The sequence below is a fragment of the Rhinolophus hipposideros genome, assembly GCF_964194185.1.
Source record: "Rhinolophus hipposideros genome assembly, chromosome: 24".
In the NCBI taxonomy this organism is placed as follows: Eukaryota; Metazoa; Chordata; class Mammalia; order Chiroptera; family Rhinolophidae; genus Rhinolophus; species Rhinolophus hipposideros.
The window spans coordinates 10054444-10066109 of record NC_138070.1 but is presented as its reverse complement, the minus strand read 5'-3'; the positions used below and the strand labels follow the sequence as shown (position 1 = coordinate 10066109).

At 44.2% G+C, this 11666-nt stretch overlaps 1 pseudogene across 1 annotated transcript; it reads right to left on the bottom strand.

Annotated features, from left to right (window-relative positions):
• Positions 1–7870: 7870 nt before the first annotated feature.
• LOC308492523 (glyceraldehyde-3-phosphate dehydrogenase-like) lies at positions 7871–8863 on the bottom strand (annotated as a pseudogene). Its single transcript has one exon. The product of its transcript is annotated as a glyceraldehyde-3-phosphate dehydrogenase-like (transcript).
• Positions 8864–11666: the final 2803 nt, after the last annotated feature.

The following is an 11666-nucleotide window of genomic DNA, read 5'->3' as shown; positions in this document are numbered from 1 at the left end:
GAATAAAGGCACGAAGAACAGAAAGTACAGGGCACGTCCTAGGAATGGAGAGAAGTCAAGGAGGAGTAGCATAGAAGCAGGGAGCAAACACTGCGATCACACCGTGGAGTCTCAAGCCCTGAGGAGTTTATATGTCACCTCTCAATTCAGGTGGAGCAAGCGTAGTTTCAGTTACACGAAGTGGACGTCTCTTTCCCATTCCTTCAAGAACCTGCCTTGCCCCTGCTGGCATTACACTTTAGAATTACAGTTTCCATAGGAATTCCCAAAGGAATGAGGGTGCTGCTACCAGAAGAAGGAGAAAGGAGTGCTGAAGAGAGTAGAAAAAGAGAGATCCACTGTAATCAACTCCATGCATTCATTCATCAACAAATAGCGACTGAGCACCTACTATGTGCCAAGCCTGCACTCGACATCGAGCCACAGAATCTTGGGCTATAGAATCTTCCCTCCAGCGCCCCTCTTCCCATTAATGGACTCAGCGACTCTCCACTTGTCTTCAATTGTTTCAGTTCTTCGAGTTCAAATTGCTAACGAAGTGTGATTATCTTGTGTTTTGCATCCAGTTATGTTACAAGCCATGGCCCTGTCCAATCAGGGCCCACCATGAGACACAAAGCAGCTGACAGTGGTTCCCCAAAGCAGGGTGGTTTTCATACCAACAGAAGTTGGGTGGGATGGGCTCCATGTCAACATAACCCCTTAGTCATCAGTGAGGACCATTATGTTAGGTCAGCCTTACACCATCCTCTGCTTAAGCTAATGCATCACTATCAACTTGTACCCATAGTTATCTTCATGGTACTGGCTAGAGTCCTGGGCCAAGGTTGTGGATTCAGTGCCATGGCCAGGGGAAAAGGGATTATGAACCCTCTTGAATCAGATGGCGACAGCGATAGGGATACAAATTATTACTGACAAATTTTTACCGCTGCATTTGCCTTAAACCATTTGAATACTGTTAAATGATGTGTACTTTGAAAAGGTCCCCATTCCCCAGTGCAGGGGATGAGAGGCACAATTAGCTAATGACTAGTAATCTCTGAGAAGGAGGCATAATGGGACAGAGTGGGGAAATAGAAATTCATATGTTGCTGTGGGATTGTACACTGGGCCTGCCTTTCTGAATAACAATTTGGTCATAGGTATTAAACACTAAAAATATACAATCCCTTTGATCCAGCAATTCTAGAAATTTTCCTAAGGATATCATCAGAGATATATGTGAAAATGTTTCCCCAAAGTGGTTCACTGTAGCATTAATATAATACTGAAAAGTCAGAAGCAAACTAAATGTCCAACAATTGGGGATTTGTTGAGTAAATTATAGTATATCCATATGATAAATTCAGTACAGTCCAAAAACTTACATAGAAGTATATTAAACAAATGGGAAAATGTGGTATATGAAAAAAGCAGGCCATAAAGCATTATGAACAATATGCCATTTTTGTAAGATTAATTTTGGAAATTTCTGAGTAGAGTGGAGGAATAATCGAGTGGATAAGGACAGTGGCTTTGAGGGCAGACAGACATGAGTTCAATTCCCAGGTTCACCACTTATCAACTTGAATGCTGTGAGCCTCAGCTTCCTCCTCTGTGAAATGGGGCTAGGGTAGTGCCTGAACAACTCCTAGGGCATGGTACTCATTAAATAGATATTTCTAATTAAAATTGTGGGCCATGGTGTGTGTGTGTGTGTGTGTGTGTGTGTGTGTGTGTGTGTGTGTGTGGTGCTTTCAGGATGCATTCAGTTCTTTCTGAATTGGGCAGGTACTGCTTTTGTAATTAGGAACAGTCATTAACATAAAAAAAGGAGAGGCAGAGAGGAACCCTGAGAATATTACTCAACATAAGAAATGTCATCAAGACAGAAGGAATGTCAACTGTGTGCTAATTTGCCATCTCTGCTGCTCTTCCAGTCATCTGTTTTGAATCATTCTGTGGCATTTCTGTTCCTCTTTTTCCTAAGGATTTGTTCCAAGAATTGGAAAGAAGGAAGGAAGGAGGGAGGGAGGGAGGGAGGGAGGGAGGGAGGGAGGGAGGGAGGGAGGGAGGGAGGGAGGGAGGGAGGGAAGGAAGGAAGGAAGGAAGGAAGGAAGGAAGGAAGGAAGGAAGGAAGGAAGGAAGGAAGGAAGGAAGGAAATCCCCAAAACTTCAAACCATGTGGGTGAGTGCAGTTTGCAGAAAATATTTCCAAAATGTTGTAGCCAATACAGGCCATGTTTTAAACCTCAGATAGCTAAGCAAATATCTAAATTATGCTTGTAAACCACATAAAGTTCCTCTGCTTAGTAACACCTTATCTGTTGGAGATAATTTAGAGAGAAGGTTCCAAGGACATCCATTGGTTTTGACCATTCACGCCTCCATTATCTGGCATCAGACTCTAGATGGTTCTCTGGGAAAATGCTCCTCCCTCTTGATCCTTATAGTTCAAGTAGACCTGCCCATGTCTTGGTTTTAAAGGTAGGCATGACCCAGACCTGACTAATAAGAGTAACACGTTCTGACCACTGGGATTGGCTCAAGGACGGGCATGTGACCCAAACTGGGTCAATCAAAGCCAAAGAATCTCAGCCCTGGGATTTTTGCTGCAACTATTAAGAAATAGGTGCTCTCTTTCCACTGGAGTGCTAAGCTGGTAGAATGTAAGGCTGAAACTGCCAGGAACAGCTTTGATGCCATTTAGGGAAAGCCTGCGTGAGAACAGAGTGAATGCAAAGGAAGACAAGCCAGAAAATGGACAAAGTCAGATTCCTGTTGACATTCTGTAAGCACAGGGACTCAGCCATGCCCAATGGAGCAGCTGTTCCTTTCTGTTTAAGCAAATTTGAGTTGGTTTTCTGTTGCTTGCACCTGAAAAAGACCTGACTACTACAGATCAGTCTGAAGTGGCAGAGACAATCACTTCATAATAGTTCTAAGAGTCTATAGTGTTCATGGTGTTTCAGGTGCTATGACCTTCAGTGGTTTTTAAGTAGCGCTCCTACGACTGGCTGCAGAGAACATCTAAGAGCCTTTTGTCATTAGCTCATTAAAGGAACCCTGGCAAAGTGGTTGTCAACTGGCTTGAAAACAGTTGCCTTGAGTAGGCTAAGCCTTTCCTGCTACCTTGCCTGTACAATTGGGTTTCGCAAAGCATTTTTCAGAGTTAGGACACACATGGGCCCGCATTCAACCCCTGGCCCTATTAATAGAATTCTCACCATAATATTTAACTATTCATTTACAATCCCCTCACACTAACAAACAGTAACACAAACGAAACATTACAAAGAAGCTGTGTTTTCTATAGAGAGTGAAAACACAACTTTCTATGGCCTCTGTTATGCAGTATAACCTACTCTACAGATATGGTGAGGCTATTTATAGGCCATTTTTTTCACCTTGTTTCCAGCCTTTTGGTGTGTTTACCAAGCTATCGATGGCCTTGAAATCTTGAACTCCTGGGTAGTTGTCCCTTTTCCCATGTCAAAAATTTCTAAAGGACTGTCAATAATCTAAGAGGTTGATTCACATCAAAACAAGTCTTTGTTGAATTCCTAGCGTTTACAGGACAGGATCAGGTCTGGGGGAGATGGAAAGATGTGGAACTCTAGTCCAAGTCTCCTGGGGATCACCACTGGTTGGGGAGATAGGAATGTGGTTTAGTGTAGAGGACCCAGTCTACCTGGGTTCAAATCCTGATCCTGCCACTTCCTAGCTATATCCCTGGGCAAGTTATCAAATTGGCATGTTATGATGATTTAATGAGCTAGTACATATGAATTTCTTAGAACCATGTCTAGCACTCAAAAAACAAAAAGAGTCAAAGTTGACTTTCTTATTTTATGTCTTCATGGATCTCTTGCACAAGGTCTCCTTTTGATGTTTTCCCACTAATTCTGAGGTATGTCTTAGGATAAAAAATCAGTATGGTTGGTGATAGTCACATATATCCCTCAAAAATCCCTTAGGAAACAGCCACATTGGCCATCCATAGACATCTCTCAATACAATAAGTTCTGCCCAGCCAGTTTATCCCACATTATTCTTTGGTTGAGAACCAGATGAATCAACTTCCTTGTATTTAGGGGTCATATTGCATGAGAAATGACAGTCCTTAAACACTTTAAAAACATCTATAAACACTGGACTCCCACTCGGGGCAGCCCAGGGCCACACATGAGAAAAGACTGGTGATCGCTGAGCCTAACAAGGAGTCAGCCAAGGCCAGATCCCACCCCAAACTCACCCTGGACACGCACACATCTCATAGCTGGCCACAAGAACTACCTATATATATTACATTGTTCTTCTCCTTCCACAAGCATGCGTGTCTGAATCCATGTATATTAAAGGCTTACAGGATGCAATTTCTCTATATTTCATTTGCTTAATAGTAAGACAGTTCACCAATGTTAGACATCAAGGCCAAATCTGGCACCCGGGGTTCCCAACTCATCTTTACCTTGGAATCCCTTATAGTAAAAAACATGAGCTCTTGGGGTTCAGAGCATGAGACTTGAGTTCAAAGTCTGGGTCCATAGTTTACCAAGGAGTGACCTTGGGCCAATCGCTTTACGTTTCTCAGCTTCAATCTCTTCCTATGAAAAAGAGGATATCAAAAATATAGACCACCCACAGTTACCGAGAGAATGTAAATAAAGCATGCCTGAGTGTTAGGTTAAAAAGTGCATTCCTGTATTAATGACAAGCTCCACAAATGTAGTAGGGTTTAGTGATGATGAGTAAGTGAGTCCCGAACTGCGAGAAGCACCCACCCACATGGGGAAATGTTGTAGCAAATGTAGAATGATGTTATGATGTGTCAAGTGTGATTGCGATTATTTTCTAGTACCTGCCAACACTCCAGTCTTTCTGTAGCTCCAAATGAAATGATCTGTTTTGTTTTGACAGTTAGTTAATGACGTTTGGGTAGCTTCCGTTTTGTGTTTTGGGAGAGAAACACAATTTGGGGTATATATGCACATACGTCCTGAATACCCGTATCCTGGCTAGCCGTGAGGTGGGGAGGATTGGCCAATGCAATCAATCCTTATTTGGGTTCAGGGAAATAATTTTGAGTAACTGCTCATGATCAAATTGGACAGATTTGTTTCCCACTAGTAAACAGTCGCTAATAGTTATGGAAGGTCCCCTGCGCATATTTTCTGTTGAAAAGCCATACAGCTTGGCATCCTGTGGGTTCCACCATTTACTAGCTGTGTGATTTGTGGCGACTTATTTACCCTGTGTGAGCCTCAGTGCCTCAGTGAAACGGGGCAATGCTAGTACCTACCTCACGGTGTCACATTGGGATGCAGTGAGATGTCCCAATGCTGTGGGAAGTGTTCAAAAATGGCGGTTAATACCAATTGGCTTCATGGAAAAAGCCTGGGCATGAGAGAGATTCTGTGCTGAAAAGACCTCTGTGACCACAGCGGGGTTCTTCAGGGGGCCTGTGGAGTTAAATTTAAGAGAGAGGTTAAGTTCTCATGTGAGCATGTAAGGCCAAAATGGACGGAGTCAAACTACCCTTGAAAATTCCTGCCCACAAAGTAGAGTATATATGGGATTGTGCATGGACCACTCAGGTTTGAGAACCACTGAGTTAGACCATAGGAGGGAATAAAAGGAATGTTTACCTACAGCTGCCTGGGCATCCAAACTATTCCGTCTCTAAGGAAGAGAGTCTCAGCTGCGGGCAATTTTGCTCTTCGGGGACATTTGGCAATGTCTAGAGACATTGTTGGTTGTCATAACTAGGGTGGGGTATACTCTTGGCTTAACTAGGGTGGGGTATACTCTTGGCTTTTAGTGGGTAGAAGCCAGGGATGCTGCTAAACATCCTACAATGCACAAGACAGTTCCCAGCAACAAAGAATTATCCAGCCTAAAATGCCAATAGTGCTGAGGTTGAGAAACCCTGCTCCAAGCTAACTATCAAATCCACACTTAGGAGATATGGGTGGAATCCACGAGGATGTTTCTCCTTGTCCTGGGAGTTTAATGAGATAAAATACATGACAGCTCTTAGTGCAGTACCTGGCACATAGTAGGTGCTTAATAATAAATGTTTGCTGCATTTAAAGTTAAAGTTTGCTTGATGGGGCCCACTACGTACACTCTATTTTTGAGATGCAGTGGAGAAGAACTCAGCCACCTGTTTCCTGTCTTTCCAAGCTGGCACTTCCTGTTTTGCCCCACTAATCAGTGATGGGTCTCATGGCAGTATCTTCCATGAGGGGGAGGTTCTGAAACCAGCACAAAATTCAGTTGTGATTCTGCTATATTGCATTACCAAGACTTTCTCATTTGGATTCAAAATGACTGACCTCTGAACTCTACATAGAAAGCCTCCCCTTGCAGCCACATGATTTTTTTAAAAAAAGAGCTTTCAAAAACATAAACTCCATTTTCCCCCTAAACAAGCTGGATCTGAAATAGGAGCCCATGAACCCAAAGCAAAGGAGGAGGAGGATGGTTTTCACTCATAACCTAGGAAACTCTCGAGGACCACAAAGGCAAGAGAATTGCTTTTAAATTAAAGAAATATTTCCATTTCATTTCAAGCCTTAACGTATCACATAACTCTAATATCATTCCTTGTCCATATGAAATATGAGAATCCAAATTCTTAAGTCATTTGGACTCTATTCAAATGTGAATTCATCTCTTTATTCATCCCTCCCCTTGTTTTTGAAATAAAGACTAATGTTGAAAGTTAAGAGTCTATTTGTGGATTTTTTTCACTTAAAGATGCTTTTTTTTTTGGGGGGGGGGGTTACTGTTGCTTTCTTCCCCATCATTACTTATTCATCTGTATCTTAAAGATCCTAAACTTGTCATTTTCTATTTTTTCTCTTCATTTAAATATTGTGGACAGCAAGTAGACTGAAAAATGATGACTATGATTAATATTCAGACTTAATAAGTCTTATGAAAAGACATTTTTATTCCAAGGAAGGAGGGTGTGTTGTTTTGGTAGCATATGGAGTCACTTTGACACAGTCAAATGTCGGGTAACTGAATGGGGGTAAATGGCATGTTCTGGCCATAATGACCATGAATGGGAGTCACACCTATGGTATCCTATTCCACTATGTCCAGAGAAGGAAGGGAAATATCCCACAACAGTGTCATGTCTGCCTTGGGAGATTTCTTGAATTGAAATGCTGACTTGGTATATCTGTGAAATTGAGCGAGATATGCATGATGTTATGTGTAGCACCTTCCATTTGATGTTCTCTTTTTGCCTGGGACACCAATGTTAGAGGACAAAACCATACCAGGATCTAGGAATGGCAAACGCACAGCTAGCTTTTCCACCACTCTCATACCTCTGCCTGTGGCAGACATTACCAATCGATCATAGCACTTTTTTCCAAAAACCATGCATACAGCCACTACCAATCGATTGCAGAGTAGACATGAAAGATACAAAAGATTTCTTGCCTCTACTAGGTAAAGAGGGATACACTTAGGAAAGCATTGGAATGTCACCCCTACTTTATTCTTTTCCAGAAACCTCTTCAGTGCTCCAAATCCCATTTGCCCAAAGATTTGTAAGAGAAGAGGGAGAAAGTTTTGCTTTCTACACAGCAATTTGGTTTGATAACTTGTCTCTGAGTCCCTGAGTGTGCGGAAACAATCAAATTGAATGAATTCACCTTTTTTCTATCCTTTTTAGCCGGGTACAGTTAACTTTATTGATGATGCATGACAAGGCAGGGCTCCCTAAGCCCCTCCCCTGCTTCAGGGGGTCTGGGATGGAAACTGGAGGTCAGGACATTCTCAGTGTGTTGAGGACTCAATCTGGGGCAAGAACTAACCAGTAGCTGAGGACCTTTCTTCCTCTCGCTGGGGCTGGTGATCCAGGTGGATCTTACTCCTTGGAGGCCATGTGAACCATGAGTTCCACCACCCTGTTGCTGGAGCCAAATTCATTGTCATACCAGGAAATGAGATTGACAAAGTGGTCATTGAGGGCAATGCGATCCCCAGCATCGATGGTGGAAGACTTGGCATCACTGTTAAAGTCACAGGAAACAACCTGGTCTTCAGTATAGCCCAGGATGCCCTTGAGGGAACCCTCTGATGCCTGCTTCACCACTTTCTTGATGTCATCACATTTGGCAGCTTTCTCCAGGCATTAGGTCAGCTCCACAACTGACACTTTGGGGATAGGGATGCGGAAGGCCATGCCAGTGAGCTTCCCATTCAGCTCAGGGATGACCTTTTCCACAGCCTTGGCAGTGCCAGTACAAGCAGAGATGATCTTCTGGGAAGCCCCTCAGTCATCACACCACAGCTTCCCAGAGGGGCCATCCACGGTCTTCTGGGTGGCAGTGATAGCATGGACTGGTCATGAGTCCCTCCATAATGCCAAAGTTGTCATGAATGACCTTGGCCAGAGGGTCAAGCAGTTGGTGGTGCAGGAGGCATTGCTGACAATCTTGAGAGACTTGTCTTACGTCCTACGGTTCACACCCATCACAAACATGGGGCATCCGCAGAAGGGGCAGAGATGATGACCCTCTTGACTCCACCTTTCAAGTGGGCCCCTGCCTTCTCCAAGGTAGTGAAGACACCAGTGGGCTCCACACCATACTCAACACCAGCATCACCCCATTTGATGTTGGCAGGATCTCGCTCCTGGAAGATGCTAATGGGCTTTCCATGGATGACAAGCTTCCCATTCTCAGCCTTGACTGTGCCTCTGAACTTGCCATGCGTGGAATCATGCTGAACATGGAGACCATGTATTTGAAGTCAATGAAGGAATCATTGATAGCAACAATATCCATTTTGCCAGAGTTAGTGACCTGGTAACCAAGCGCCCAATACGGCCAAATCCATTTACTCTGACCTTCACCATCATGTCTCAGGGTTGCAGCTGGCGCTGCCCTGGAAGACAAGGCTGTCTGTCAAGTGGGAGGAGCCGGGAGCCACCTTCTTTCTTAACAGAATCCAAGTTCATAGCGTTTAAGCAAGGTACAGATTTATTTTTATTTGCAATTTTCCTCTAAAATTCCCCTCTCCCACAAACCCTACAACTAGAGTTATTCCTCGAATTCCATGTGTTATTATTACTACAGGGTTTTTGGTGTTTTTTTTTAATAAGTCCCTTATGCTACTTTATTCATGAGGCCTCAGTCTGAGGTGGAGTTTTAGAAACAATCTAGAACCAAAATTAATTCTACCATTTTATAATTTGCCCAGTCAGATGCAAAAAAAAAAAAAAAGTATATGATTTTCAAGTACTTTCTACACTTGAGACTAAAAACGGCAGTTTTTTATTTTCTTTAAGCAAATGCAGTGCTCTGGGTACTTACTGTAAGAGGATTTTAGTCATTGGAGACATTTAAAAAAAGATCTCAAGCGAGAATCTTTCTTCACATTTCTTTTTTTCCAAAAGGATATTTGCTTTGGAAAATGCTACATTTAGAAAAATTGTGCCTTGGATGACAACTGGCCCACAAGTTTTACTGTTTTTTGAGGGGGGGGAGTGGGGCCTTGGAGAAGGTTGGAGGCTGTGTGAAGGCCGTTCTATTCACCCACCAGGCCAGCAGGATTTTGGAGTTCATTTTCGTTCATTCATTTTCATTTATTTATTTATTGAAATACATATTGAGTGTCTGCCATATACAGAGCATTGTGTCAGATGGGGGTATACCCAGGAACAAAGCACTTTCTTTGACCTCCTACCCACCTTCACCAGGTATGACAGAGAATGACTCCCTAATGTCCTAACGTGGTAGTTCTCCTTGGGGGGCTGTTGCCTCCCAGGGAATGTTGAGCAAAGTCTGGAGACCTTTGGGGTTGTCACAACTTTGGGGGGGATGGTGCTACTGGCATTTACTTAGTGGAAGCCAGAGATGCTGCCAAATATCCCAAGATGCATAGGACAGCGCCCCCCATAAAGAATTACCTGGCTCCAAATGTCAGCAGTATGGAGGTTGAGAAACCCTGGGCTAAGGCCTCTAAGGTGTGTAATGAATTAACTTCTGGTTAACGGTTCTAGTTACGCTCCATCCCCAGGAGAACTAAGAACATAGTAGCCCGACTCATTTCTCTCAGACTGTCTTCTCTCATGGAACCCTGATGGAGAAAGGTTGGTGCCATTGCCTCAGGGGGTGGCCCATGGCTGAGCGACATCAGCTTCACATGGGAACTTGAGAGAAATGCAGAGTCTCAGGCCCCGCCCCAGACCTGCTGAATGAAAATCTGAGCTTTAACATGACCTCTAGGCGATGCGTGTGCACATTCCAGTTTGAGAAGCAGTGTTCTAATCAAACATGAGACAGAAACTTTAAGTGACAACTTTGATAAGTGCTACTTCTATGGACTGAATTGTGTGGCTCCCTAAAATCCACATATTGAAATTGTAACCCCCGATGTGATGGTATTAGGAGGTGGGGCCTTTGGGAGGCGATTAGGTCATGAGGGTGGAGCCTCATGAATGGGATCAGTGTCCTTATAAAAGGGACCCCAGAGAGCTCCACGTGAGGACACAGAGAGGAAGACAGCCGTCTAAGAACCAGGGTTCCCCCCAGATACCAAATCTGCTAGTGCCTTGACCTTGGACTTCCCAGAGTCCAGAATTAAACACACACACACACACACACACACACACACACACACACACATACATTATGTAAGCCACTCAGTCTATGGCATTTTTGTGATACCAGCCTAAGCAGACAAAGATAGCTTGTGGGGACAGAGCCAGGAGAGCGGTTTCCAGGCTCTCGACCTCACGTGGAAAGGTGCTGGCTCGGATAGTAGGTGGCCATCAGCTGTGACTAGTTGGCCATCAGCTGTGACTAGTTGGCCATCAGCTGTAATCAGTGAGCCATTAGCCACTGATATAACTGCCGTGGCTGAGCTAGCAAGTGTGGATTGCGGCTAGCGAGTGTGGTTGGCAGAGAAGCAGAAGGCAGATTGCAGATCGTGTGGATCCTGCTTCCTGTGTCTCCAACCCAACCATACCCATATAGTGGTCTGACTGCCCTATCTATGGCTCTGTTGTTGTTCCTTTTTGGCCTCACCATATCCTGCGTTCTTGTACGGGGAGCAGGACTAGAGACCCTGCATGATATAGCTACAGAGGGAAAACCTTCCACAAAACATCAGCCTGTAAATTGAGGGCTGGACAAGGAGCAGGAATCAGCCAGGACAAGAGGGTTCCTGGCAGGGGGAACAGCATGAGCAAAGGCTCAGAGGCAGGAGGGAACGGGTCAGTTGGAGGACCTGAAAGAAGATGCTTTGTGTCTCGAGCCCAGGGAGCCCAGAAGGGTAAATGGAGCTGGGATGGGTGAGCTGAGCAGAGCACGTGACACTTTTTTCTAGGAGAAAGTAGGGGTGGCCCATTGGGCTTGATTCCAGGCCCTTGTCTGGTATGACACAGGTAGGGATGTCATTTGTGGCCACGGGACCAGGTAAAGCCGACTTCTCAGCCCTTTAACATAGTGTTCTAAGCAGCTGAGCCAACTGGTCAGACCAGGTTCAGAATCCCATGAACGATAATTGTCCCAGGTGACCCACATCTGCCATGAGACAGAGCAAGAACAATGCTGCTGGGAAAAAAGGCTGCCCCTGACCCCTCTGACTTAAGGCTAGAGAGCCATTATGTTGATATATTTTTGTACAGATTTTGTGGTTTATGACACATTCTGGCA